This window comes from Tachyglossus aculeatus, chromosome 8 (genome assembly GCF_015852505.1).
Source record: "Tachyglossus aculeatus isolate mTacAcu1 chromosome 8, mTacAcu1.pri, whole genome shotgun sequence".
Taxonomy (NCBI): Eukaryota; Metazoa; Chordata; class Mammalia; order Monotremata; family Tachyglossidae; genus Tachyglossus; species Tachyglossus aculeatus.
The window spans coordinates 31829999-31857783 of record NC_052073.1 but is presented as its reverse complement, the minus strand read 5'-3'; the positions used below and the strand labels follow the sequence as shown (position 1 = coordinate 31857783).

Below are 27785 nucleotides of genomic sequence, written 5' to 3'. Positions count from 1 at the left end.
AATGGCCGAATAAATAATTGAATGTACAAATGAATTTAGGTCAGTGCTGAGGAGGAATATAAATGCATTAAGTGCTAAGGGAGGCTGTTGGCTTGGCACGAGTTGGGATATTGGGAATTAATTGGAGAAGGTTTCTGAGAAGCCGGGACAGGGACTGTGGCCAAATTGATGAGCTTGTATCTACCCCGAGGCTTAGAACAGTGTCTGATACGTAGTAAGCACTTTATCACATGGTGTAGTGGATAGAGCCCAGGGCTGGGAGTCAGAAGGTCATGGGTTCTAATCCCGGCTCCGCCACTTGCCTGCTGTGTGACCTTGGGCAAGTCAATTCTCGGGCAAGTCAACTGAGCACCCCGTGGGACAACCTGATCATCATCATCATCATCATCGATCGTATTTATTGAGCGCTTACTATGTGCAGAGCACTGTACTAAGCGCTTGGGAAGAACAAATTGGTAACAGAGACAGTCCCTACCCGACAGTGGGTTCACAGTCTAAAAGGGGGAGACAGAGAACAAAACCAAACATACTAACAAAATAAAATAGAATAGATATGTACAAATAAAATAAATAAATAAATAAATAGAGCAATGATCACCTTGTAACCTCCCCAGCACTTACAACAGTGCTTTGCACACAGTAGGCGCTTAATAAATGCTATAAAAAGAAATTCTCTGTGCCTCGGTTACCTCATCTGTGAAATGGGGATTGAGACTGTGAACCCAATTTGCTTGGCTCCACCCCAGCGCTTAGTACAGTGCCTGGCACACAGTAAGCGTTTAACAAATACCACAATTATTATTACTACTAAAGAGCAGGTAGCCGTAGGCAACCGCTTGAAAAACTACACACATTTAGGGCTGTGGTGAGGAAATACACAGCCAAACCCAAAGAATTTTATTCGTTAGACTTTATTCTCCGATTAAGGAGTCAAGAGTGTGAATCCCCCTAAATTGTTTATGCTGGGGAGGGGGCTGCCGGACCCCTTGCAGGGGTCAGGTTTGGGGCCAGAAGACTTTCAGTGGGCACCCGCCGATCCCCTCAAGCTGAATTTAGTAGCACCCCAGGTCTGCGGGGGAATTCCCACGGCGAGGCAGATCAGCGCGGACTTCCATGTTGCCAACTTGTACTTCCCAAGCGCTTGGTACAGTGCTCCGCACACAGTAAGCGCTCAATAAATACGATTGATTGATTGCCCTGTTTCTCGGTTTCAGAAATGGGTAGGGGCAGGCCTAGCTCTGTTGCTGTGGGAGCTGGGAGAACGGGAATCCCTCCTTCTGGAGCCTCCTAGGTGCTGGGAAAGGTGGGGAAAGGGGTCCGGTGTGGCCCGGATCCTCATTATCCCCTCCAGGAATTGGATTCCTCGCTGACATGGGTGAGGGATGCACACCCCTGGCCCATCTCACACAGGGAAGCAGTGTGGCCCAGTGGGAAGAGCACAGGTCCGCGAGTCAGGAGACCTGGGTTCATTCATTCAATCGTATTTATTGAGCGCTTACTGTGTGCGGAGCACTGTACTAAGCGCTTGGGAAGTGCAAGTTGGTAACAGTGGGCTCACAGTCTAGAAGGGGGAGCAGAGAACAAAACAAAACATATTAACAAAATAAAATAAATAGAATAAACGTGTACAAGTAAAATAAATAGAGTAATAAATACACACAAACATATATACATATATACAGGTGCTATGGGGAGGGGAAGGAGGTAAGGCAGGGGGGATGGAGACAGGGAGGAGGGGGAGAGGAAGGAGGAGGCTCAGTCTGGGAAGCCCTCCTGGAGGAGGTAGTTCGCACGGTGCTCAACAAATACCATTAGAAGAACATCCCTTTCAGTCTTGGCCCTGCCACTTGCCTGGGGCGACCTTGGGCAAGTCACTTAACTTCTCCGTGTCTCAGTTCCCTCATCAATCAATCCGTTAATGGTATTTAAAGAGCACGTCCCGTATGCCGAGTACTATAATAATAATAATGATGGCATTTATTAAGCGCTTACTATGTGCAAAGCACCGTTCTAAGCGCTAAGTACTTGGGAGGGTATAATAAAACAGTTGGTAGACATGTTCCCTGCCCGGAACTATTTATTACAGCAATAGGTTCAGGCTCCGGAACAGATTAAACACTGTTTTCTGAATGGTATGTTTGCTTTTCATGCAGTGAAGTTCTTTTGTCACCATAGGACATCTGCATGCAAACTACTTTTTCATAATTTCCACACGAATGCATCATAATGTCAGGCTGGCACGTGGGACCAAACTAGGAACACTAGGGTAACCATCACCCAGCTTAAAATCTAGAGCTGATCTCCAAAATAGAGATTAAATACCTGTACTAAGTGCTTAGTACAGTGCCCTGCACACAGTAAGCGCTCAATAAATATGATCGATTGATTGATTGATTGTCCTTCCTCCTCCTTAGACCGTGAGCCCCATGTGAGACGGGGACTGTATCCAACCAGATTAACTTATAGTCATTCATTTAATCGTATTTATTGAGCGCTTACTGTGTGCAGAGCACTGTACTAAGCGCTTGGGAAGTACAAGTCGGCAACATATATATCTACCCCAGCGTGCAGAACGGTGCCTGACCCGCAGTGAACACTTAAAAGCAATAATAATAATGTTAAATACCTTTTCTCCCTCCTGCTTGGACTGAGAACTCCATGCGGGAGAGGGAATCTGTCTAACATTCATTCAGTCATATTTATTGAGCGCTTACTGTGTGCAGAGCACTGTACTAAGCGCTTGGGAAGTACAAGTCGGCAACATATATATCTACCCCAGCGTGCAGAACGGTGCCTGACCCGCAGTGAACACTTAACAAAAGCAATAATAATAATGTTAAATACCTTTCCTCCCTCCTGCTTGGACTGAGAACTCCATGCGGGAGAGGGAATCTAACATTCATTCAGTCGTATTTATTGAGCGCTTACTGTGTGCAGAGCACTGTACTAAGCGCTTAGCTATCCTGTATCTGCCCCAGTGGTTAGCAGTGCTTGATAAACCCTTAAACAAATATAATTATAGTGATTATATACTCGTGATTACTCATATCATTATACCGATCATTGTTATTATCGTCATCATTATTATTGAGAAGCAGCGTGGCTCAGTGGAAAGAGCACGGGCTTGGGAGCCAGAGGTCATGGGTTCTAATGCCGCCTCCACCACTTGTCAACTGTGTGACTTTGGGTAAGGCACTTCACTTCTCTGTGGTCATGGGTTCTAATCCCGCCTCTGCCACTTGTCAGCTGTGTGACTTTGGGCAAGTCACTTCACTTCTCTGAGCCTCAGTTCCCTCCTCTGTAAAATGGGGATTAAGATTGTGAGCCCCTCGTGGGACAACCTGATCACCTCGTAACCTCCCCAGCGCTTAGAACAGTGCTTTGCACATAGTAAGCGCTTAATAAATACCATCATTATTATTATTATTATTATTATTATCCCACCTCTGCCACTTGTCAGCTGTGTGACTTTGGGTAAGGCACTTCACTTCTCTGTGCCTCAGTTCCCTCCTCTGTAAAATGGGGATTAAGATTGTGAGCCTCTCGTGGGACAACCTGATCACCTCCTAACCTCCCCAGCGCTTAGAACAGTGCTTTGCACATAGTAAGAGCTTAATAAATGCCATCATTATTATTATTTTTATTATCCCGCCTCCGCCACTTGTCAGCTGTGTGACTTTGGGCAAGGCACTTCACTTCTCTGAGCCTCAGTTCCCTCCTCTGTGAAATGGGAATTAAGACTATGAGCCCCACAGGGGAAAACCTCATTACCTTGTATCCCCCGCAGCACTTAGAACAGGGCTTGGCACATTGTAAGTGCTTAACAAATACCGTAATTATTATTACTGTTGTTATTATCATTATTATTTGTTAAGCCCTCCTATGTATCAAGCGCCGTTCTAAGAGCTGGGATAGATACAAGCTAATCTGGCGGGACACAGTCCCTGTCGCACATGGGGCTCACAGTCTTAATCCCGTTTTACAGCTGAGGCACCTGAAGCCCAGAGAAGGTATGTGATTTGCCCAAGGTCACACAGCAGACAATAATAATAGCAATAATAATGTTGACATTTGTTAAGCACTTACTTGCTGTGCACTGTTCTAAGCCCTGTGGCGAATACAGGGTGATCAGGTTGTCCCACGTGGGGCTCACAGTCTTCATCCCCATTTTCCAGATGGCACAGAGAAGTTGAGTGACTTGCCCAAAGCCACACAGGCGACGGCGGAGCCAGGATTTGAACCCGTGACCTCTGACTCCGGGCTCTTTCCACTGAGCCACGCTGCTTCCCTCGGCGTCAGAGCCAGGAGTAGAACCCAGATCTCCTGGCTCCCAGCTCTGCGCTCTTTCCTGAGCTACATTGGGCCGAGCTCCTCGAAGAAGCCTTCTCTAGCTAAACGCTCATCGTCCTCATAATAATGGTATTTCTTAAGCGCTTACTATGTGCCAGGCACTGTACTAAGCGCCGGGGTGCATACAGCGCCTGTCCCCCTGCGGCTTGCAGTCTCATTCCCCATTTTACAGTTGAGGGAACTGAGGCACAGAGAAGTGAAGTGCTTTGCCCAAGGTCACAGAGCAGACATGTGGCGGAGGCAGGATTAGAACCCACGACCTAGCCACTGCACCACGCTGCTTCTGCATGGCTCTTTCGTCTCCCCGCCCTATTCTCCCTCCCCTTCTGCATCGCCTTGGTACTTGGGTCTGTACCCCGTAAGCACTTTGATATTCACCCCACTCACATTCCTTCGATCGTATTTATTGAGCGCTTACTGTGTGCAGAGCACTGTACTAAGCACTTGTCACACATGTCCCTCCTCAACCCTCCCCATCCCCCCGCCTTACCTCCTTCCCCTCCCCACAGCACCTGTATATATGTATATAAGTTTATACGCATTTATTACTCTATTTATTTATTTTATTAGTACATATTTATTCTATTTATTTTATTTTGTTAATATGTTCTGTTTTGTTCTCTGTCTCCCCCTTCTAGACTGTGAGCCCACCGTTGGGTAGGGACTGTCTCTATATGTTGCCAATTTGTACTTCCCAAGCGCTTAGTACAGTGCTCTGCACATAGTAAGCGCTCAATAAATACGATTGATGATGATATTCACCCCACTCACATTCCTTCGATAGTATTTATTGAGCGCTTACTGTGTGCAGAGCACTGTACCAAGCACTTGTCATGCCTGTCCTTCCTTCCGCTCCCCCCAACCCCCCCGCCTTACCTCCTTCCCCTCCCCACAGCACCTGTATATCTGTATATAAGTTTATACGCATTTATTACTCTATTTATTTTATTAGTACATATTTATTCTATTTATTTTATTTTGTTAATATGTTTTGTTGTGTTGTCTGTCTCCCCCTTCTAGACTGTAAGCCCACTGTTGGATAGGGACCATCTCTATATGTTGCCAACTTTTGTACTTCCCAAGCGCTTAGTACAGTGCTCTGCACACAGTAAGCGCTCAATAAATACGATTGAATGAATGAATTCCTCCAATCATATTTATTGATTGCTTACTGTGTGCAGAGCACTGTACTAAGCACTTGTCACGCCTGTCCTTCCTTCCGCTCCCCCCAACCCCCCCGCCTTACCTCCTTCCCCTCCCCACAGCACCTGTATATATGTATATATGTTTATGCGCATATATTACTCTATTCATTTATTTTATTAGTACATATTTATTCTATTTATTTTATTTTGTTAATATGTTCTGTTTTGTGCTCTATCTCCCCCTTCTAGACTGTGAGCCCGCTGTTGGGTAGGGACCGTCTCTATATGTTGCCAACTTGGACTTCCCAAGCGCTTAGTACAGTGTTCTGCACACAGTAAGCGCTCAATAAATACGATTGAATGAATGAATGAATGAATGAGTGAATGTCCATATCCTTATACCCTGCTGCAGCCCCTATCTGTAATTTATTTCAATTTCTATCTCCCCCAGTGGATTGCAAACTCCTGGAGGGCAGGGATGTCAACCAACTCTGTTGTACTCTCCCACTCAGTACAGTGCTGTGCATATAGTAAGTACTTAATTCATTCATTCATTCATTCAATCGTATTTATTGAGCGCTTACTGTGTGCAGAGCACTGTACTGAGCGCTTGGGAAGTACAAGTTGGCAACATATAGAGACGGTCCCTACCCAACAGTGGGCTCACGGTCTAGAAGGGGGAGACAGACAACAAAACAAAACATATTAACAAAAAAAAATATGTAGTGACACGGATTGATTACTAGGCTCCTTTTATTGCTCTGCATGGTTGCCTCAGTTACCTCATCTGTAAAATGGGGATTTGATACTGTGAGCCCCACGTAGGGCATGGACTGTGTCCAGCCTGATTAGCAGGTATCTACCCCAGCGCTTCGTACAGGGCCTGGGACGTAATTGGCGCTTAAAAAATGCCATTAAAAGAAACAGAAGAGCTGCCAGGGTCAAAAGAGGCTCCGGGGCATTCATTCAACTGTATTTATTGAGCGCTTACTGGGTGCAGAGCACTGTACTAAGCACTTGGGAAGTACAAGCAACGTATAGAGACAATCCCTACCCGACAATGGGCTCTCAGTCTTGAAGTGGGGGGGAGACAGACAACAAAACACAACGTGTGGACAGGTGGCAAATCATCAGAATAAATAGAAGTAAAGCTCGATGCCCAGCATTAATAAAATAAATAGAATAGTAAATATATCCAAGTAAAATAGAGTAATAAATCTGTCCAAACATATATACAGGTGCCGTGGGGAGGGGAAGGAGGTGGGGAGGGATGGGGAGAGGAAAGAGGGGGCTCAGTCTGGGAAGGCCTCCTGGAGGAGGGGAGCTCTCAAGTAGGGCTTTGAAGGGGGCAGGAAAAGGGAAGGAAAAATTGGCTCCTGCTCTGAACCAGATTTCAATTCAAGGTGTGAAAGGCAACCAACTCACAGGCGTAGCAGCCACAGGCAAAGACCAAAAAATATCCATTCAGTCGTACTTATTGAGCGCTTACTGTGCGCAGAGCACTGTACTAAGCGCTTCATCCACACAAGTACAGAACAGAGAACTAGTAATAACTAGTACACCCCTTCGCAATGGGCGGGGGGAACCTTCCCTGGGTGGGCTGCTTATTGCCCTCTCCCCCCACCCGCCTCGGTGATGGGCCGGGGGGAACCGTGGCTTTTAAGTAGATTCTGGTGGCCCTTACCTTGAAGCCCTGGGCAGTCTTCGTAATGATCATTTTGGTATTTCTGAAGAACCTATGTCCAAAACACTGTGCTAGATACAATATATCTAGATATATTATATCTATAGATATCTATTATATCTATTATATATTATATATTATTATATATTATTATATATTATATATAATCTTTTAATATATTATATCAATCATAATATACAATATATAATTATATAATATGCTAATACATTATGTCATATAGAATATATGATATAATATACAATATATTATTATATTATTATAATATACAATATATAATATGATATAATATATAATATATTATTATATTATTATAATATAATATATAATATAGTAATATATTGTGTCATGTATAATATATTATATAATATATAATATATTATGTTATAATGTATTATTATATTATTATAATGTATTGTAATATGATATATAATATAATAATATATCATGTCATGTATAATATATGATATAATATATTATATATTGTATTATAGTATATTATTATAGTATATATTATATATAGATATATTATATCTATAGATATATATCTACAATGTATCTAGGCTAGATACAATACTGGCAGATCACTCATTCATTCATTCAATCATATTTATTGAGCGCTTACTGTGTGCAGAGCGCTGTACTAAGCGCTTGGGAAGTACAAGTTGGCACCATATAGAGACGGTCCCTACCCAACAGTGGGCTCACAGTCTAGAAGGGACACAGGCCATCACGCAGAGGGCTCACAGTCTAAGGGGGAGGAAGAAGAGGTATTTAATCCCCATTCTATTCATTCATTCAATCGTATTTATTGAGCGCTTACTGTGTGCAGAGCACTGTACTAAGCGCTTGGGAAGTACAAGTTGGCAACATCTAGAGACAGTCCCTACCCAACAGTGGGCTCACAGTCTAGAAGGGACACAGTCCATCACACAGAGGGCTCACAGTCTAAGGGGGAGGAAGAAGATTTATTTAATCCCCATTTTATTCATTCATTCAATCGTACTTATTGAGTGCTTACTGTGTGCACAGCACTGTACTAAGCTCTTGGGAAGTACAAGTTGGCAACACAATAGAGACGGTCCCTACCCAACAGAGGGCTCACAGTCTAGAACGGGGAGACAGACAACAAAACAAAACATATAGACCAAAGAAAATAAATAGAATAAACATGTACAAGTAAAATAAATAAATAAATAGAGTAATAAATAAATAAAAGGCTGGGACGAGCCCTTAGTTAGAAGTGGAATCCCTCCTAGAATCTGTAAACTGCCAGGGTCCCATGGGAGTAACTGAAATTAGGCACCTCAAACAATAATATGACATTAGATAGAGCTTCCCTTCCTTCCCTCCATGCCAAATTTTATTATTATTATTATTATTATTATTATTATTATTAATAATAATAATAATAATAATAATAGTATTTGTTAGGCACTTACTATGCTCCAGATACTGTTTTTTTTTTAAAGGTATTTGTTAAGCGCTTACTATGTGCCGGGCACTGTGCTAAGCGCTGGGTAGATGCAAGGTTGGACACAGTCCATGACCCACATGGGGTTCACATTCTTAAGCCCCATTTTCCAGAGGAGGTAACTGAGGCACAGAGAAGCGAAGTGACTTGCCCAAGGTCACGCAGCAGACGGGCGGTGGAGCTGGGATTAGAACCCGGGTCCTTCCGCCTCCCAGCCCGCGCTCTATCCACTAAGCGCTGGGGTAGATACGAGGTAATCGGGAGATGAGCACAGAGAAATGAAGTGATTTACCAGAGGTCACGCCGCAGGAAAGCGGCAATCGTGGCTCAGTGGAAAGAGCCCGGGCTTTGGAGTCAGAGGTCATGGGTTCGAATCCTGGCTCCGCCACTTGTCAGCTGTGGGACCTTGGGCAAGCCACTTAACTTCTCTGTGCCTCAGTTCCCTCATCTGCAAAATGGGAATTAAGACTGTGAGCCCCACGTGGGACAGCCTGATCCCCTTGTATCCCCCCCAGCGCTTAGAACAGTGCTTTGCACATAGTAAGCGCTTAACAAACACCATAATCATCATCAAGCTGGGATTAGAACCCGGCTTTCCTGATTCCCAGACCACCCGTCCCCCTTCTCCAGCTCGAAAGAGGCTCTGGGTTCAAGCATTCTGGGTTGGTGACGCTCCTGGGGACCTGAGTCATCATCATCATCAATCGGATTTATTGAGCGCTTACTATGTGCAGAGCACTGTACTAAGCGCTTGGGAAGTACAAATTGGCAACATATAGAGACAGTCCCTACCCAACAGCGGGCTAGAATATTAAGGATGGAGACGGGGATGTACGGGGGAGGAAAGCGAAAGAACATCGGGTGCTCCCACCATTGGCTTTTTGTTTAGAAAGACACATTCACGGAGCATTCAGTGGTTTCCTCCACACGCGCAGGATCATCCAGAACTTGACCTGTTCAGTATTCACCTCGCTGAAGTAAATTTAGAAATATACCTCGTGACTCCTCACCGTACCTCGTTCTCGCCTGTCCCGCCATCGACCCCCGGCCCACGTCATTCCCCAGGCCTGGAATGCCCTCCCTCTGCCCATCCGCCAAGCTCGCTCTCTTCCTCCCTTCAAGGCCCTACTGAGAGCTCACCTCCTCCAGGAGGCCTTCCCAGACTGAGCCCCTTCCTTCCTCTCCCCCTCGTCCCCCTCTCCATCCCCCCATCTTACCTCCTTCCCTTCCCCACAGCACCTGTATATATGTTTGTACATATTTATTACTCTATTTATTTTACTTGCACATAGCTATTCTATTTATTTTATTTTGCTAATATGTTTGGTTTGTTCTCCGTCTCCCCCTTTTAGACTGTGAGCCCACTGTTGGGTAGGGACTGTCTCTATGTGTTGCCAACTTGTACTTCCCAAGCGCTTAGTACAGTGCTCTGCACACAGTAAGCGCTCAATAAATACGATTGATGTTGATGATGACTCCGAAACAGGCAGCCACCCAAAGTCCGCACACTGATTCTTCTCTCTCCATGCCTGTGAATCCTTCGTATGGTAGCAAGAAAGTGGAAGATTCATGTGACCCGGTCTTTGCTAGGCCAATGGATCCTATTCTGGTTGTGCCTGTGGCTGGCAAACATGGGGAAGTATTCAATCAGCTAGCCCCCTCCTACCTTATAAGCACTTAAAACACGCAATCACCCTGCCCCTTCCTATAATAATGATGGTATTTGTTAAGCGCTTACTATGTGCCAAGCACTTCGATGTTACCTCCCTGATTTTCTACTACAAATCCAGTCCGCACATTTCGCTCCTCTAACTCTAACTCCATCTCATCCTCTCCTCATCCACGTCCTCCCTCCGGCCTGGCCTCTCGCCTTCACCATGGTCCACTCCTGGTTTGGCTTCTTCTGCGGCTTCTCGGCCCAGGTCCGGGCAGGGGGGTGGGGGGAGGCCCTGCCCCCCGTTGCTTTTTTAAATGGTATTTTTAAATAATTATAATGGCATTTAATAAGCGCTTCCTATGTGCAAAGCACTGCTCTAAGCGCCGGGGAGGTTACAGGGTGATCAGGTTGTCCCACGGGGGGCTCACAGTCTTCACCCCCATTTTCCAGCTGAGGTCACTGAGGCCCAGAGAAGTGAAGTGACTTGCCCAAGGTCACACAGCTAAGTGTGTGATTGAGACTGAGTCCAGACTGAACCCCCTGCTTCCTCTCCCCCCGCCTTACCTCCTTCCCCTCCCCACACCCCCTGTGTATATGTATATATGTTTGTACGGATTTACTGCTCTATTTATGTATTTATTTTACTTGTACATATCTATTCTATTTATTTTATTTTGTTAATTTGCTTGGTTTTGATCTCTGTCTCCCCCTTCTAGACTGTGAGCCCACTGCTGGGTAGGGACCGTCTCTAAGTGTTGCCAACTTGTACTTCCCAAGCGCTTAGTACAGTGCTCTGCACACAGTAAGCGCTCAATAAATACGATTGATTGATTGATTATTTTATTTGTACATATTTATTCTATTTTGTTAATATGTTTTGTTTTGTTCTCCGTCTCCCCCTTCTAGACTGTGAGCCCACTGCTGGGTAGGGACCGTCTCTAAGTGTTGCCAACTCGTACTTCCCAAGCGCTTAGTACAGTGCTCTGCACACAGTAAGTGCTCAATAAACACGATTGAATGAATGAATGAATGGTAATCCCTCCTCCTTCCTGTATGACAGATGATGATGGTATTTGTTAAGCGCTTACTATGTGCAAAGCACTGTTTTAAGTGCTGGGGAGGCTACAAGGTGATCAGGTTGTCTCATGGGGGGGCTCACAGTTTAAATCCCCATTTTACAGATGAGGTAACTGAGGCACAGAGAAGTTAAGTAACTCTCCCCTCCTTTTAAGCCCTAATAAAATTACATCTCCCCCAAGAGACCTTCCCTGACTAAGCCCTCATTTCCCCTATTCCCTCTCCCTTCTGTCAACCATCCGCTTGGATCTGGGGAAAGAGCACGGGCTCTGGAGTTAGACGTTACGGGTTCAAATCCCAGCTCCGCCAGTTGTCGGCTGTGTGACTTTGGGCAAGTCGCTTAACTTCTCTGGGCCTCAGTTCCCTCATCTGTCAAATGGGGATGAAGACTGTGAGCCCCCCGGGGGACAACCTGATCACCTTGTAACCTCCCCAGCGCTTAGAACAGTGCTTTGCACATAGTAAGCACTTAATAAATGCCATTATTATTAGTATTCTTATTATCTGTATGCCCGACAGCGCTTACGTACATATCCGTAATTTCTTCAAATGCCCGTCTCCCCCTCTAGACTGTAGGCGCCTTGTGGGCAGGGAATGTGTCTACCAACTGTTATATTGTAATCAATCATATTTATTGAGCGCTGTGTGCAGCGCACTGTACTAAGCGCTTGGGAAGTGCAAGTTGGCAACACAAACTTTCCCAAGGGCTTAGTACAGTGCTCTGCACACAGTAAACACTCAAGTAATATCACGGATTGATTGAAGACCACACAATGTGCCATTCCCTCGTTTGCCCATTTGATCATTGCACTTCAGGAGAAGCAAGACTGGCAGAGCTGAGAGAAAGCAAAGAACGCTTTCTTAAGACACTAGTATTATAATCATTTCCTCTACGCATTTTCTCAGTCTTCAAAGGAGACTCCCTACTCATTGTGGTTACATTAATAATTCACTTCTCTCCTCCAGAAGTCTGTTGTCCTTCTCTGCTCACTCTCCAAGAAAGGGAGGAATGCATTAGCAAGTGGGAATAATCCCCAGAGCACCCCCGGATTGCCTCTATCTTGATGTCTCCACTGTCAAAGTGATATATTAATCTGCACTTGTGGAAAAATCACCCTAACAATAATAATAATGGCATTTATTAGGCACTTACTATGTGCAAAGCACTGTTCTAAGCACGGGGAGGTTACAAGGTGATCAGATTGTCCCACGAGGGGCTCACAGTCTTAATCCCCATTTTCCAGATGAGGGAACTGAGGCCCAGAGAAGTGAAGTGACTTGCCCAGAGTCACACAGCTGACAGTTGGCGGAGCCGGGATGTGAACCCATGAACTCTGACTCCAAAGCCCGGGCTCTTTCCACTGAGCCACGCTGCTTCTCTGCCATGAGGTATGAAGCCAGCCAGGACACAGAGAGAAGGGGAAAATGAGGATAATCTGACTTGAATTAGAATCATTTGGGTTGACAGTCAGATCACTTCTCCTTTCAACTTAGGCCAGAAATGAAAAAGACAACAACAAAGAAACAGACCCTTATTTCTTCGTCTTCTGAGGCTTATCCACTGCAACGAGCCCGGCCTGTCCCTCCGTTTCCCTCTTCCCTTCTCTCCCTCCGGCCCGACCCGACCCAGGCGAAGGCAGGAGCGGGGGGGGGGGGGTCTCCGCCAATTGTCAGCTGCGTGACTTTGGGCAAGTCACTTAACTTCTCTGTGCCTCAGTTACCTCATCTGTAAAATGGGGATTAAGGCCGTGAGCCCCTCGTGGGACAATCTGATCACCTGATCTCCACCGCAGGTCTCCGGGCTCCAGAAAAACTCGAAAAGCCTACCGCTGCTGAGGGGGGTCACTGGGCCGTGGTTGTGACTGTGAACTCTGAACTGCTAGGAGCTGGAAATTCTGCTCCTCCTGAAATGTATTTTGTCTTCCTGTTGTCTCAGTGTTTTCAAACAGGCTCACATCTCCCCCATCTTAAAAAAAAACCAACAAACCCTCCCTTGACCCCATGGCTCCCGCCAGTTATCACCCCATCTCCCTCCTACCATTCTTCTCCAAACTCCTTGAGGGAGTCATCTACACCTTCTGTCTCAAATTCCTCTCCTTGACCCCTTCCAATCTGGCTTCCGTCCCCTTCACTCCACAGAAACCGTCCTCTCAAAGGTCGCCGGTGACCTCCTTCTTGCCAAATCCAACGGCCTCTACTCCGTCCTAATCCCCCTCCACCTCTCAGTCGCCTTGGACCCCGTCGACCACTCCCTTCTCCCGGAAACGTCATCCAACCTCGGCTTCACTGACAAAGGACGACGTTGGTTTGAAAAGACCTCCAATCATCATCATCATCAATCGTATTTATTGAGCGCTTACTATGTGCAGAGTCCAATCGGATCTTCCTGCACTGTGGGCGCATCAGAGCCTTCTTATCGAGGTTTTGCTTGCTCCCTAGAGCCCTGCCCTCAAAACCAAAAGTGAGTGAAAAGCCCCTGTCCCCAGCACTTTCCTCCTGGGGTCTTGCCCGTCTTGGGCCCTCCCGTCCAGAGCCGCCATGGCCTGGACGCTCTGTGAGGCCGTCCGCTTGGCTCCCTGAGTTACAGGGTACATTTCCCGGGAACGCAGTCCCAAAAATATCCCATCTGAAAGGCCTCATCTCTCCCTAATGTGGGCATCTGGTGAGAGACTGGAGGCGGGGTGAGTCACGCGGTTCCACCTGCCCCCTCCAAATAATAATAATGGTATTTGTTAAGCACATACTATGTGCCAAGCACCGATCTAAGCGCTGGGTTAGATACAAGGTAAGCAGGTTGTCCCACATGGGGCTTACAGTCTTAATCCCCATTTTCCAGATGAGGGAACTGAGGCCCAGAGAAGTGACCCTTTTAGACTGTGAGCCCACTGTTGGGTAGGGACTGTCTCTATATGTTGCCAACTTGTACTTCCCAAGCGCTTAGTACAGTGCTCTTCACGCAGTAAGCGCTCAATAAATACGATTGATTGATTGAAGTGACTTGCCCAAAGTCACACAGCTGACAACCCTCAGCAGCTGCCTCCCTGCCTCCTCGCTCTCTCTGTCTCTGGCTGTCTCTCTCTCTCTCTCTCTCCTTCCTTCTTCCCTCTGCAGCCCCAAACTTGGCGGCTGCTCTCCCTTCCCCCTTCCTCTTCTCTCACCCCTCTCTTCCCACTTTCTTCTCGTCCACTGGGCCCTCCCTCTTCTCCCTCTCTCTTTCCTCCCTCCTCCTGTCCCCTGGTCCCGTCCCCTCTCTCCTCTCCCTCCCTTTCTCTCCCCTCCCTTCCTCCCTCTCCCCCTCCCTTTCTCTCTCCTCCCTTCCTCCCTCTCCCCCTTTTCTCTCTCCCTCCTCCCTTTCTCTCCTCCCTTCCTCCCTCTCCCCCTCCCTTTCTCTCTCCTCCCTTCCTCCCTCTCCCTCCTCCCTTTCTCTCTCCTCCCTTCCTCCCTCTCCCCCTCCCTTTCTCTCTCCTCCCTCTCCCCCTCCCTTTCTCTCTCCTCCCTTCCTCCCTCTCCCCCTCCCTTTCTCTCTCTTCCCTTCCTCCTACTCCCCCTCCCTTTCTCTCTCTTCCCTTCCTCCTACTCCCCCTCCCTTTCTCTCTCTTCCCTTCCTCCTACTCCCCCTCCCTTTCTCTCTCTCCCCCTCCTTCTCCTCTTCCTCCCTCCCCCTCCCTTTCTCTCCTACCTTCCTCCTTCTCCTGTCTCCCTCTTTCTCTCTCCTCCCTTCCTCCTTCTCCCTCCCTTTCTTCCTCTCCTCTCTCCCTCCCTTTCTCTCCTTCCTACCTCCTTCTCCCTCCCTCTCTCCTCCCTTCCTCCTTCTCCCTCCCTTTCTTCCTCTCCTCTCTCCCTCCCTTTCTCTCTCCTCCCTTCCTTCCTTTCTCTCCTCCCTTCCTTCCTTTCTCTCCTCCCTTCCTCCTTCTCCTCTCCCCCTCCCTTCCTCCTTCTCCCTCTCCTCCCTCTTCCCTCCCTCCTTCCCCTTTTCTCCTCCCTTCCTCCTTCTCCTCCCCTTTCTCTCTTTTCCCTCCTTCCCCTTCTCTCCTCCCTTCCTCCTTCTCCTCCCCTTTCTCTCTTTTCCCTCCTTCCCCTTCTCTCCTCCCTTCCTCCTTCTCCTCCCCTTTCTCTCTTTTCCCTCCTTCCCCTTCTCTCCTCCCTTCCTCCTTCTCCTCTCCCCCTCCTTCTCCCTCTCCTCCCTCCTTCCCTTTCTCTCCTCCCTTCCTCCTTCTCCTCCCCTTTCTCTCTTTTCCCTCCTTCCCTCTCTCCTCCCTTCCTCCTTGTCCCTCCCCCCTCTCTCTCCTCCCTCCTCTAGTCCCCTGGGCCCGGTCTCCCTCTGCCCCGCCCCGTCCCCCGGGACCGCCCCCTCTCCTCTTTCCCTCCCTTCCTCATTCATTCATTCAATCGTATTTATTGAGCGCTTACTGGGTGCACTCTACTGAGCGCTTGGAGAATACAAGTCGGCAACCTATAGAGACGGTCCCTACCCAGCAACGGGCTCCCAGTCTAGAAGGGGGAGACAGACAACAGAACAAAACAAGTCTCCCCTCCTGCCTCTCTCCCCTTCCTGTGAGCCCCCCATGGGACAACCTGGTCACCTTGTATGCACAGTCTTCAAGACTGTGTGAGCCCGCTGTTGGGTAGGGACCGTCTCTGTATGTTGCCAACTTGTACTTGCCAAGCGCTTAGTACAGTGCTCTGCACACAGTGAGCACTCAATAAAACCGATTGAATGAATGTAGACCGTTTCTATATGTTGCCAACTTGTCCTTCCCAAGCGCTTAGTACAGTGCTCTGCACACAGTAAGCGCTCAATAAATACGATTGAGTGAATGTAGAACAGTGGTTTGCACATAGTATGCGCTTAACAAATGCCATCATTATTATTATTCTCTATGCCTCAGTGACCTCGTCTGGAAAATGGGGATTAAGGCTGTGAGCCCCACATGGGACAAACCTGATCACCTTGTATTCCCCCCCCCCCCCCCCCCCCAGCGCTTAGAACAGTGCTTGGCACATAGTAAGCGCTTAACAGATGCCATCATTATTATTCCTCCTTCTGTGGTCCCGTAGGCCCGCCCTCGGCACTACAAGTCCCAGGCTGCCCCGCGCGGCGTCGCGCCTGCGCAGAGCGCGTGAGGGAGGCCGGGTGGCGCATGCGCAGAACGCGTGGGGGAAGCCGGGTGGCGCCTGCGCAGAGCGCGTGGGGGAGGCCGGGTGGCGCCTGCGCAGAGCGCGTGGGGGAGGCCGGGTGGCGCCTGCGCAGAGCGCGTGGGGGAGGCCGGGTGGCGCCTGCGCAGAGCGCGTGGGGGAGGCCGGGTGGCGCCTGCGCAGAGAGCGTAGGGGAGGCCGGGTGGCGCCTGCGCAGGGAACGTCGGGGAGGCCGGGTGGCGCCTGCGCAGAGAGCGTGGAGGAGACCGGGTGGCGCCTGCGCAGGGAGCGTCGGGGAGGCCGGGTGGCGCCTGCGCGGGGAACGTCGGGGCGTCCGGGGCGCTCCGAAGTGGCGGTTGGGCCGCCTCAGCGAGGCTGGGCAGGACCGGACCAGATTGGACCGGATCGGACCGGATCGGACCGACACCAACCCGGCGGCAAAGGCGGCGGGTAAGCGGGGGCCTCCCCCCTTCTCCCCCCATTCTCCTCCCCGCAGCACTCGTGTATAGTTCTACATATTTTTTACTCTATTTTATTTATACAGACTTACTCTATTTAGATATTAATGATGCGTATGTAGCCCTAATTCTATTTCTTCTGATAGTCTCGACGCCCGTCCGTCTCCCCCTTCTAGGCTGTGAGCCCCTTGTTGGGTCATAACGATGGCATTTGTTAAGAATAATGGTGGCGTTTAGTAAGCGCTTACTATGTGCAAAGCACCGCTCTAAGCACCAGGGAGGTCACAAGGTGATCAGGTGGTCTCCCCCTTTTAGACTGTGAGCCCACTGTTGGGTAGGGACCGTCTCTGTATGTTGCCAACTTGGACTTCCCCAGCGCTTAGTACAGTGCTCTGCACACAGTAAGCGCTCAATGAGTACAATTGATGATGATGATGATGATGATCAGGTTGTCCCACGTGAGGCTCACAGTCTTCATCCCCATTTTACAGATGAGGTAACTGAAGTCCAGAGAAGTGAAGTGACTTGCCCAAAGTCACACAGCCGACAATTGGCGGAGCCGGGATTTGAACCCATGACCTCAGACTCCAAAGCCCGGGCTCTTTCCACTGAGCCACGCTGTTAAGCGCTTACTCTGTGCAAAGCCCTGTTCTAAGTGCTGGGGAGGTCACAAGGTGATCAGGTTGTCCCACGGAGGGGCTCACAGTCTTCATCCCCATTTTACAGATGAGGGAACTGAGGCCCAGGGAAGTGAAGTGACTTGCCCAAAGTCACACAGCCGACAATTGGCTGGGCCGGGATTTGAACCCATGACCTCTGACCCCAAAGCCCTTGCTTTTTCCACTGAGCCACACTGCTTCTCTGCAGCACTCGTGTATAGTTCTACATATTTATTACTCTATTTTACTTATACAGACTTGCTCCATTTACTTATTAATGATATGTGTGTGTAGCCCTAATTCTATTTATTCTTATAGTCTCGACGCCCGTCTACTTGTTTCGTTATATCGTCTGTCTCCCGTTCTAGACTGTTGAGCCCCTTGTTGGGTCATAACGATGGCATTTGTTAAGAATAATGATGGCGTTTAGTAAGGGTGTACTATGTGCTTGCATCCCCCCCAGCGCTTAGAACAGTGCTTCGCATATGGTAAGTGCTTAACAAATGCCATCATTATTATTATTACAAGGTGATCAGGTTGTCCCTCGGGTGGGGGTGGGGGGGGGGGGGCTCACAGTCTTCATCCCCATTTTCCAGATGAGGGAACTGAGGCCCAGAGAAGTGAAGTGACTTGCCCAAAGTCACACAGCCGACAATTGGCGGAGTCGGGATTTGAACCCACGACCTCAGACTCCAAAGCCCGGGCTCTTTCCACTGAGCCACGCTGTTAAGCGCTTACTATGTGCAAAGCACTGTTCTAAGCACCAGGGAGGTCAAAAGGTGATCAGGTTGTCCCACGGGGGGCTCACAGTCTTAATCTCCATTTTCCAGGTGAGGGAACTGAGGCCCAGAGAAGTGAAGTGACTTGCCCAAAGTCACACAGCCGACAATTGGCGGAGCCGGGATTTGAACCCATGACCTCAGACCCCAAAGCCCGGGCTCTTTCCACTGAGCCACGCTGTTAAGCGCTTACTATGTGCCAAGCACTGTTCTAAGCACCAGGGAGGTCACAAGGTGATCAGATTGTCCCGGGGGGGGTGGGGGGGGGCTCACAGTCTTCATCCCCGTTTTACAGATGAGGCAACTGAGGTCCAGAGAAGTGAAGTGACTTACCCAAAGTCACACAGCTGACAATTGGCGGAGCCAGGATTTGAACCCATGACCTCAGACTCCAAAGCCCGGGCTCTTTCCACTGAGCCACGCTGTTAAGCGCTTACTATGTGCAAAGCACTGTTCTAAGCACCAGAGAGGTCACAAGGTGATCAGGTTGTCCCACAGGGGGGCTCACAGTCTTCATCCCCATTTTCCAGATGAGCTAACTGAGGTCCAGAGAAGTGAAGTGACTTGCCCAAAGTCACACAGCCGACAATTGGCGGGGCCGGGATTTGAACCCCTGACCTCTGACCCCAAAGCCCTTGCTTTTTCCACTGAGCCACACTGCTACTCTGCAGCACTCGTGTATAGTTCTACATATTTATTACTCTATTTTATTTATACGGACTTACTCCATTTACTTATTAATGATGCGTATGTAGCCCTAATTCTATTTCTTCTGATAGTCTCGACGCCCGTCCGTCTCCCCCTTCTAGACTGTGAGCCCCTTGTTGGGTCATAACGATGGCATTTGTTAAGAATAATGATGGCGTTTAGTAAGCGCTTACTATGTGCAAAGCACTGCTCTAAGCGTTACCTTGCATCCTCCCAGCACTTAGAACAGTGCTTCGCACATAGTAAGCGCTTACTAAATGCCATCATTATTATTATTACAAGGTGACCAGGTTGTCCCACGGGGGGCTCACAGTCTTCATCCCCATTTTTCAGATGAGGGAACTGAGGCCCAGAGAAGTGAAGTGACTTGTCCAAAGTCACACAGCCGACAATTGGTGGAGCCGGGATTTGAACCCATGATCTCTGACTCCAAAGCCCAGGCTTTTTCCACTGAACCACACTGTTAAGCACTTCCTATGTACAAAGCACTGTTCTAAGCGCTGGGGAGGATGCAGGGTGATCAGGTTGTCCCACGGGGGGCTCTCAGTCTTCATCCCCATTTTACAGGTGAGGGAACTGAGGCACAGAGAAGTCAAGTGACTTGCACAAATATGTTTTATTTTGTTGTCTGTCTCCCCTTTCTAGACTGAGCCCGTTGTTGGGTAGGGACCGTCTCTAGATGTTGCCAACTTGTACTGCCCAAGCGTTTAGTACAGTGCTCTGCACACAGTAAGCGCTCAATAAATACGATTGAATTAATGAATGAATGAATGACAGTTGGCAGAGTGGAATTTGAACCCATGACCTCAGACTCCAGAGCCCGGGCTCTTTCCACTGAGTCACGCTGTTAAGCGCTTACTATGTGCAAAGCATTGTTCTAAGTGCGAGGGTTGTTACAAGGTGATCAGGTTGTCCCACGGGGGGCTCACAGTCTTCATCCCCATTTGACAGATGAGGGAACTGAGGCTCCGAGAAGTGAAGTGATTTGCCCAAGGTCACACAGCAGGCATGTGGCGGAGTCTGGATTCGAACCCATGACCTCTGACTCCAAAGCCCAGGCTCTTTCCAGGGGCCATCTCTATATAGTGCCGATTTGTAAATAATAATAATAATCAATCAATCAATCGTATTTATTGAGCACTTACTGTGTGCAGAGCACTGTACTAAGCGCTTGGGAAGTACAAGTTGGCAACATATAATAATAATAATGATGGTATTTGTTAAGCGCTTACTATGTGCAAAGCACTGTTCTAAGCACTGGGGAGATACAAGGCGATCAGGTTGTCCCACGTGGGGCTCCAATCTTAATCCCCATTTTCCAGATGAGGGAACTGAGGCCCAGTGAAGTGATGTGCCCAAAGTCACACAGCTGACAATTGGCGGAGCTGGGATTTGAACCCCTGACCTCTGACTCCAAAGCCCGGGCTCTTTCCACTGAGCCACGCTGCTTCTGTACTCTCCCAAGCGCTTACTATAGTGTTCTGCACACAGTAAGCGCTCAATAAGTATGATTGAATGAAGGAATGAAAGAGTCGGGCCCAGGCCCAGCGTTGTTTCCCGGCACGCCAGGAAACAGGGCAGGCCAGGCCCGGGGGCATTCATTCATTCAATCGTATTTATTGAGCGCTTACTGTGTGCAGAGCACTGTACTAAGCGCTTGGGACGTACAGGTTGGCAACATAGAGACGGTCCCTGCCCACCAATGGGGGCACCGGCCGGGGCCCACCAGCGCAAGGAAAAATGCAGACTTTTCCACCCGCGACGCCCTTTTCCCACCGTTTTTCGAGTCCCCTTCCAGAAGGCCCTCCCAAGCGCTTAGTACAGTGCTCCGCACACAGGTAGCGCTCAATAAATACAATTGAATGAATGAATGAATAAGGGTCCCGGCAGGTCCAGCATTGCACCCTGAAATGTGGCAGGTCGTTGGGCTGGCTAGAAGCAAGCCTGGCATATCATCATCATCATCATCAATCGTATTTATTGAGCGCTTACTGTGTGCAGAGCACTGTACTAAGCGCTTGGGAAGTACAAGTTGGCAACATATAGAGACAGTCCCTACCCAGCAGTGGGCATATGGCCCGGCTCCCCGCTAATAATAGTAATAATAATAATAATAATGGTGGTATTTTTTAAGAGCTTGCTATGTGAGAAGCACCGTGGCTCAGTGGAAAGTGCCCGGGCTTTGGAGTCAGAGGTCATGGGTTCTAATCCCGGCTCCACCAGTTGTCAGCTGTGTGACTTTGGGCAAGTCACTTCACTCTCTGGGCCGCAGTGACCTCATCCGTAAAATGGGGATGAAGACTGTGAGCCCCCTGAGGGACAACCTGATCACCTTGTGACCTCCCCAGCGCTTAGAACAGTGCTTGGCACATAGTAAGCGCTTAATAAATGCCATCGTTATTATTATTACGTGCCAAGCACTGTTCTAAGCGCTGGCGTAGATACAAGGGAATCGGGTTGGACACAGTCCCCGCCCCACACGGGGCTCACATTTTAAAATCCCCATTTTACAGATTCATTCATTCGAACGTATTTGGTGAGCGTCTACTGTGTGCGGAGCACTGTGCTGAGCGCTTGGGAAGTACAAGTCGGCAACATTTAGAGACGGTCCCTACCCAACAGTGGGCTCACGGTCTACAGATGAGGTAACAGAGGCACAGAGAAGTTAAGTGACTCACCCAAGGTCATACAGCAGACAAGTAGTACTAGTGGAGCCGGGATTAGAACCCACGACCCCTGATTCCCAAGCCCATGCTGTTGACATTAAGCCATAATAATTATGGCATTAAGCGCTTACTATGTGCCAAGCACTGTTCTAAGCCATGGGGTAGATACAGGGTAATCAGGTTGTCTCACGTGGGGCTCACACTTTTAATCCCCATTTTACGGATGAGGGAACTGAGGCCCAGAGAAGTGAAGTGACTTGCCCAAAGTCACACAGCAGACAAGTGGCGGGGCCAGGATTAGAACCCGCAACCTCTGATTCCCAAGTCTGTGCTCTTTGGAGAAGCAGCGTGGCTCAGTGGAAAGAGCAGGGGCTTTGGAACCAGAGGTCTTGGGTTCAGATCCCGGCTCCGCCAATTGTCAGCTGTGTGACTTTGGGCAAATCACTTCACTTCTCTGGGCCTCAGTTCCCTCATCTGTAAAATGGGGATTAAGACTGTGAGCCCCCCGTGAGACAACCTGATCACCTTGTAACCTTCCCAGTGCTTAGAACAGTGCTTTGCACGTAGTAAGCACTTAACAAATGCCATCATTATTATTATTATTATTAAATCCCGGCTCCGCCAATTGTCAGCTGTGTGACTTTGGGCAAATCACTTCACTTCTCTGGGCCTCAGTTCCCTCATCTGTAAAATGGGGATTAAGACTGTGAGCCCCCCGTGAGACAACCTGATCACCTTGTATCCTCCCCAGCGCTTAGAATAGCGCTTTGCATATAGTAAGCGCGTAATAAATGCCGCCATCATCATCATCACTAAGCCACGTTGCTGCCCCTAGACTGTAAACTCGCTATGGACAGGAAATATGTTCATTAATAATAACAATAACGATAGCATTTATTAATTATTAATTATTAATTAATTAATTATTGATTGATTGGTTTATTAATTATTTATTGTTATATTGTACTCTCCCAAGCACTTAATACAGTGCTCTGCACACAGTAAGCACTCAGTAAATACGATTGAGTGATTTCACACTCGCTTTCAGCGTAAATTCCCCGCTCTCAGTTGGGAAGATCAGTGTGACTCGAGAGGGCCGTCTATTTGTAGTGAGGATTGTGGGTTTTTTTCCCCTCCCAAAAGTCAGCATGTTTTCTTCTTTTCTGTCACTATCTTACTGGCATTATCTTCTACAAGCGCTTAGTACAGTGCTCTGCACACAGTAAGCGCTCAGTAAATACGATTGATTGATAAAGTCTTCATAGGTTAGCATCGCCAAGGCATTCAAACTGGAAGGTGAGGCAGAATGCATTACAATTCTTAGGCCTGTAGATGGAACGGCTGCCATTTCATTTCACCCACCGCCTCAATTAATAATAATAATATTTGTTAAACACTGTCAGGCACTGCACTAAGCTCTGGGGTGGATGCAAGCAGATTGGGTTGGACAAAGCCCCTGTCCCACATGGGGCTTACAGACTCAATCCCCATTTTACAGATGAGGCAATGGAGGTCCAATTAATAATAATAATAAGATATTTGTTAAGCACTGTCAGGCACTGTACTAAGCTCTGGGGTGGATGCAAGCAAACTGGGTTGGACAAAGCCCCTGTTCCACATGGGGCTTACAGTCTCAATCCCCATTTTGCAGATGAGGCAACAGAGGTCCAATCAATAATAATAATAATAAGATATATGTTAAGCACTGTCAGGCACTGTACTAAGTTCTGGGGTGGATGCAAGCAAATTGGGTTGGACAAAGCCCCTGTCCCACATGGGGCTTACAGTCTCAATCCCCATTTTACAGATGAGGCAACGGAGGTCCAGTTAATAATAATAATAAGATATTTGTTAAGCACTGTCACGCACTGCACTAAGCTCTGGGGTGGATGCAAGCAAATTGAGTTGGACAAAGCCCCTGTCCCACATGGGGTTTACAGTCTCAATCCCCATTTTACAGATGAGGCAATGGAGGTCCAATTAATAATAATAATAATAAGATATATGTTAAGCACTGTCAGGCACTGTACTAAGTTCTGGGGTGGATGCAAGCAGATTGGGTTGGACAAGCCCCTGTCCCACATGGGGCTTACAGTCACAATCCCCATTTTACAGATGAGGCAACGGAGGTCCAGAGAAGTGAAGTGACTTGGCCAAGGTCACACAGCAGACGAGTGGCAGTGTCAGGATTAGAACCCAGGTCCTTAGGACTCCAGACCCGTGCCCTATGTTGCCTCCCCTGATTTCTCTGAGTCTGAAGCTACAGCTGATTCCTGGGAAGGGAAATCACTTCTCTCTAAACAAGATACTGTTTGTGAAGATCAGCCGAAGAGTGAATGAAACTTATTTCCTGCTGCAGAACTTGTCGGGCCGAAAATTTTGTGCGGTCACTGCCGGCTCCCGGGAATGTGGAGGCCTGTTCTGGTTCCCCCCCCCTTCTTCCTCTCCTGGAAGAGGGACCGGCGGGAGGATGCGTATGCATTCTCCATTTATGCATGTATGGTGGCATTCGTTGTTAGCAGTTTGTGGATTTCACTGCTGCTCAGGTGTCGGCGCGGTCCCCTGGGCTGTCTTGCACCAAAATGCACAACGATAGACAGATCCAGACTAAGCTCATAGGACCCACGGGGTAAACCGAGTACATGCGTGACTCCGATGCATCTTAATCGTAGTGGTGTTTGCTTAGGATGCGCTAAGCAGAGAAGCAGCGTGGCTCAGTGGAAAGAGCCCGGGCTTTGGAGTCAGAGGCCGTGGGTTCAAATCCCGGCTCCGCCAATTGTCAGCTGTGTGACTCTGGGTGTTTGCTTAGGATGCGCTAAGCAGAGAAGCAGCGTGGCTCAGTGGAAGGAGCCCGGGCTTTGGAGTCAGAGGTCATGGGTTCAAGTCCCGATTGTCGGCTGTGTGACTTTGGGCAAGTCGTTTGACTTCTCTGTGCCCCAGTTACCTCATCTGCAAAATGGGGGTTAAGACTGTGAGCCCTCCGTGGGACAACCTGATCACCTTGTAACCTCCCCACGCTTAGAACAGTGCTTTGCACATAGTAAGCGCTTAATAAATGCCATTATTGTTATTATTATTAAGCACTGGGGTAGATCCAACATCATCAGGTCAGACCCACTCTATTCCACACGGATCTAAGCAAAGTTTTCATCTCCAGTCACAACAATCCAAGCTTCTTTCAGACTGCAAGCACTTTGGCCCCCAAGCGCTACCGGTCCCTCCACGCCGTCCTTCTCGCCTCTACCGCTTGCCATCTAGGATCTTTCCCCTCCCTCTCTCCTGTTTTCTTCCCAGCCACGCCATTGTTTTTAATGTACAGCTTTTGATCCCAGCCCCAATCGGGTGCTACCCGGCTCCCGTCCAAAGCATTCACAAAGAAAACCTTCAGAATTATGCTGACGGTAATAGCGAACCATTGTCTCTGACAGTCAGTGGGTTAGTAGCGTCAGAAGGATCGGCACCTGGGTGTTTTTCTTGGCAAAAGATCCACTGGGGTGGTCGGTAGCGACTTTAAACGGTAGCATTTCGATCCCGCGGACCCCAGGGATATGGTTTACAAATCCAGATTTGGGCAAGGGAGTCACAGATGAATTCTAGCACTGCCTGCCACCGAGGAGGACGCTGCCGGCGTGGTCAGTCGTATTTCTTGAGCACCTACTGTTGTCAGAGCACCGTACTTAGTGCTTGGGAGAGTACAGTTTAGCAGTTAACAGGCGCTGTTTTTCTAGCCCCGCACACCTGCTCCTGGCTTTTATTTTGCGGACGTAATATTCACAGACCACATGCGCTGACTCGTGAGTACCAATGAGCAGGAAAATACGGTCCAGGCAATTATCCTGGACTGGAATGTACAGTTAGAACAGAGTTCAAGCCATCTTCCACACTGGGTTTGAGCAAAAAGTAGGATTCTGTGCGAGTCGAGGCTAATGAGGAGGTGTCAGCCGGGTTGCTTCACTCAGCCCTTCAGCGACACGCCCTGGGATTGGACCGAACCAATAATTGCAACCCCTAATGAGTAAGGTTCTTTTTCTGGCCTAGCCGTCTCCTTTGCACTTAGATAAATCCAGCCATCCACTTCCTCATAGATGCCTCCACCCTTACATCACACTTCTGCACCCTCCTACATGTGCAGACCTGCAGAGATCCATCCATTTTTGCCCTCTTCCCTCTGCAAACGCTACCACATTCCCCCCCCGGATCCCTATGTGTATTAACCTGATTAAGAATGTGCTGTGGAGATAAACCTTTGCAAGGGATTCTTAGTCTCCTTTATTTGGGAGGGCCGGTGGCTCATGATAGCAATCATTTTGGTATTTGTTAAGCACTTGGTGTGTGCTAAATACTACACTAAGCTCTGGAGTAGAGACCACCAGACCAGGCACAGTCTCTGTCCCATTCTGGGCTCTCAGGCTAGAGGGAGGGAGACCAGGAATTCATTTAAATTCTGTTTCCTCCTCTGTATAAGGGGGATTAAATGCCCGTTCAATCCCCATTCTACAGAGGAGGAAACAGAAGTGAAATGACTCACCCAGGGTCACCCAGCAGACAAGTGGGTGAGGCTGGGTTTGGAACCCAAGTCTGCTGACACCCAGGCCTGTGCTTTTTCCAGTAGGCCTAACCTGCTTTTCTGGAGCTGAGCTTTAGCGAGGGGCACACGGTGCTGGGTTTGATAACCGGGATCATTTCTAAGGGGGGAATCCACCCTGCTTGGAGCCCCACAAAATGTCGAAAGATTGTTGCGTACAGGAAGAGATTCAGCTGAGTGGATTTGGTGGAGATTTATGCTTCCCTTACCCCCAACCTAGTCCTCCAGAGTCCGGGGCTGGCTCATTCTACTAAAACGTTAACATGTGCCGGCCTCTCTTCCATACATTACTCACTTTGTATGTGTAAATATGTAGGCTTGTCGTTAAAACAGCTGCAGGCAGTTTCCTTAGGGAACCTATCGAGTGCACAGTGCACGTCATATCCCGTGAGCAGGATGTAAATGGAAAAGGAGAGGGGGGGAGAAGTGAGTGGTTCCAGCTGTAAAATTACAATGAAAAAACTCTTGTTTTTTCTTCTCTGGTTTTGTTATTAGAGCTCTGATAAAGAATCCCTGAGGGATAGCCTATTCTTAGTGTGCATGCAATGTGACAGCAAAGGAGTTCTTTAAATATATGGAATAGAATTGCAGCAGATTTCACACAGTCACCTTTGACCCCAGCGAAGTATGCCTGCCAAATAAACTTTCTTCTCCGTGTAGCAATAAACCAGCATATATTAGCTAATGTGAATGATCGTCTGGGACTTCCCTTTTTCCCCTCCTCCTCTCTTTCCCCACTCCTTGTTTCCTTCCCGATTTTGTCATGCTAATTTTCCCATCTCTTCCTCTCCTCTCCATCCATTGCTGTGATCACAAATCTTGCCTTGTATCGCCAAAGGAAGGATGTTTGTGGGGTTGTGAGTCCCAAAGAATTTTTGCCACATTCCCTTCAAAAGGCTGAATGCCAGTTTAAGAAATGAAGCGGCTGGAGATTGTGTTGAGCGGGTCGTGATATAGGCTGGTGCCCCGAAACTTGCAAACTCCCGTGTCATGGACTTACTCTGGTCTCATCAATGGCTCCAGTTAGGCCTTGTAACTTCTAGAACTGCCCGCCCCTCCATATACACCAGACCACCTCTCTCCCCATCTTCAAGGCCTTGTTAAAATCACATCTCCTCCAAGAGGCTTTCCCCTTGTTAAGCCCTCTTTTCCCTAACTCCCTATCCCTTCTGCCTCACCTTTGCCCCTTGGATCTGTCTCCTTTAAGCACTTGATATCCACCCCACCCTCAACCCCACAGAACTTACTAACATATCCGTAATTCGTGTATATTAATGTCTGTCTGCCCCTCCAGACGGGTGGGTAAGGAACGTGTCTCCCAACTCTGTTGTGTTGTACTCCCTCAAGCGCTTAGTACAGTGCCCTGCACACAGTAATCGCTAAATCAGT

General features: G+C 48.4%; 1 protein-coding gene across 2 annotated transcripts in view; it reads left to right on the top strand.

The window, feature by feature from the left end:
• TMOD3 (tropomodulin 3) overlaps window positions 1–27785 on the top strand; it is a 132162-nt gene that overhangs the window by 39953 nt on the left and 64424 nt on the right. Inside the window, exon 1 of one of the 2 annotated variants that reach the window (XM_038750499.1) lies at window positions 16939–16991. The exons of the other annotated variant lie outside the window; for it this stretch is intronic. The gene's annotated coding sequence lies outside the window, so the exon portion shown is untranslated. Of the gene's footprint in view, window positions 1–16938; window positions 16992–27785 lie in introns of those variants that run through there. 2 annotated transcript variants of the gene reach the window in all.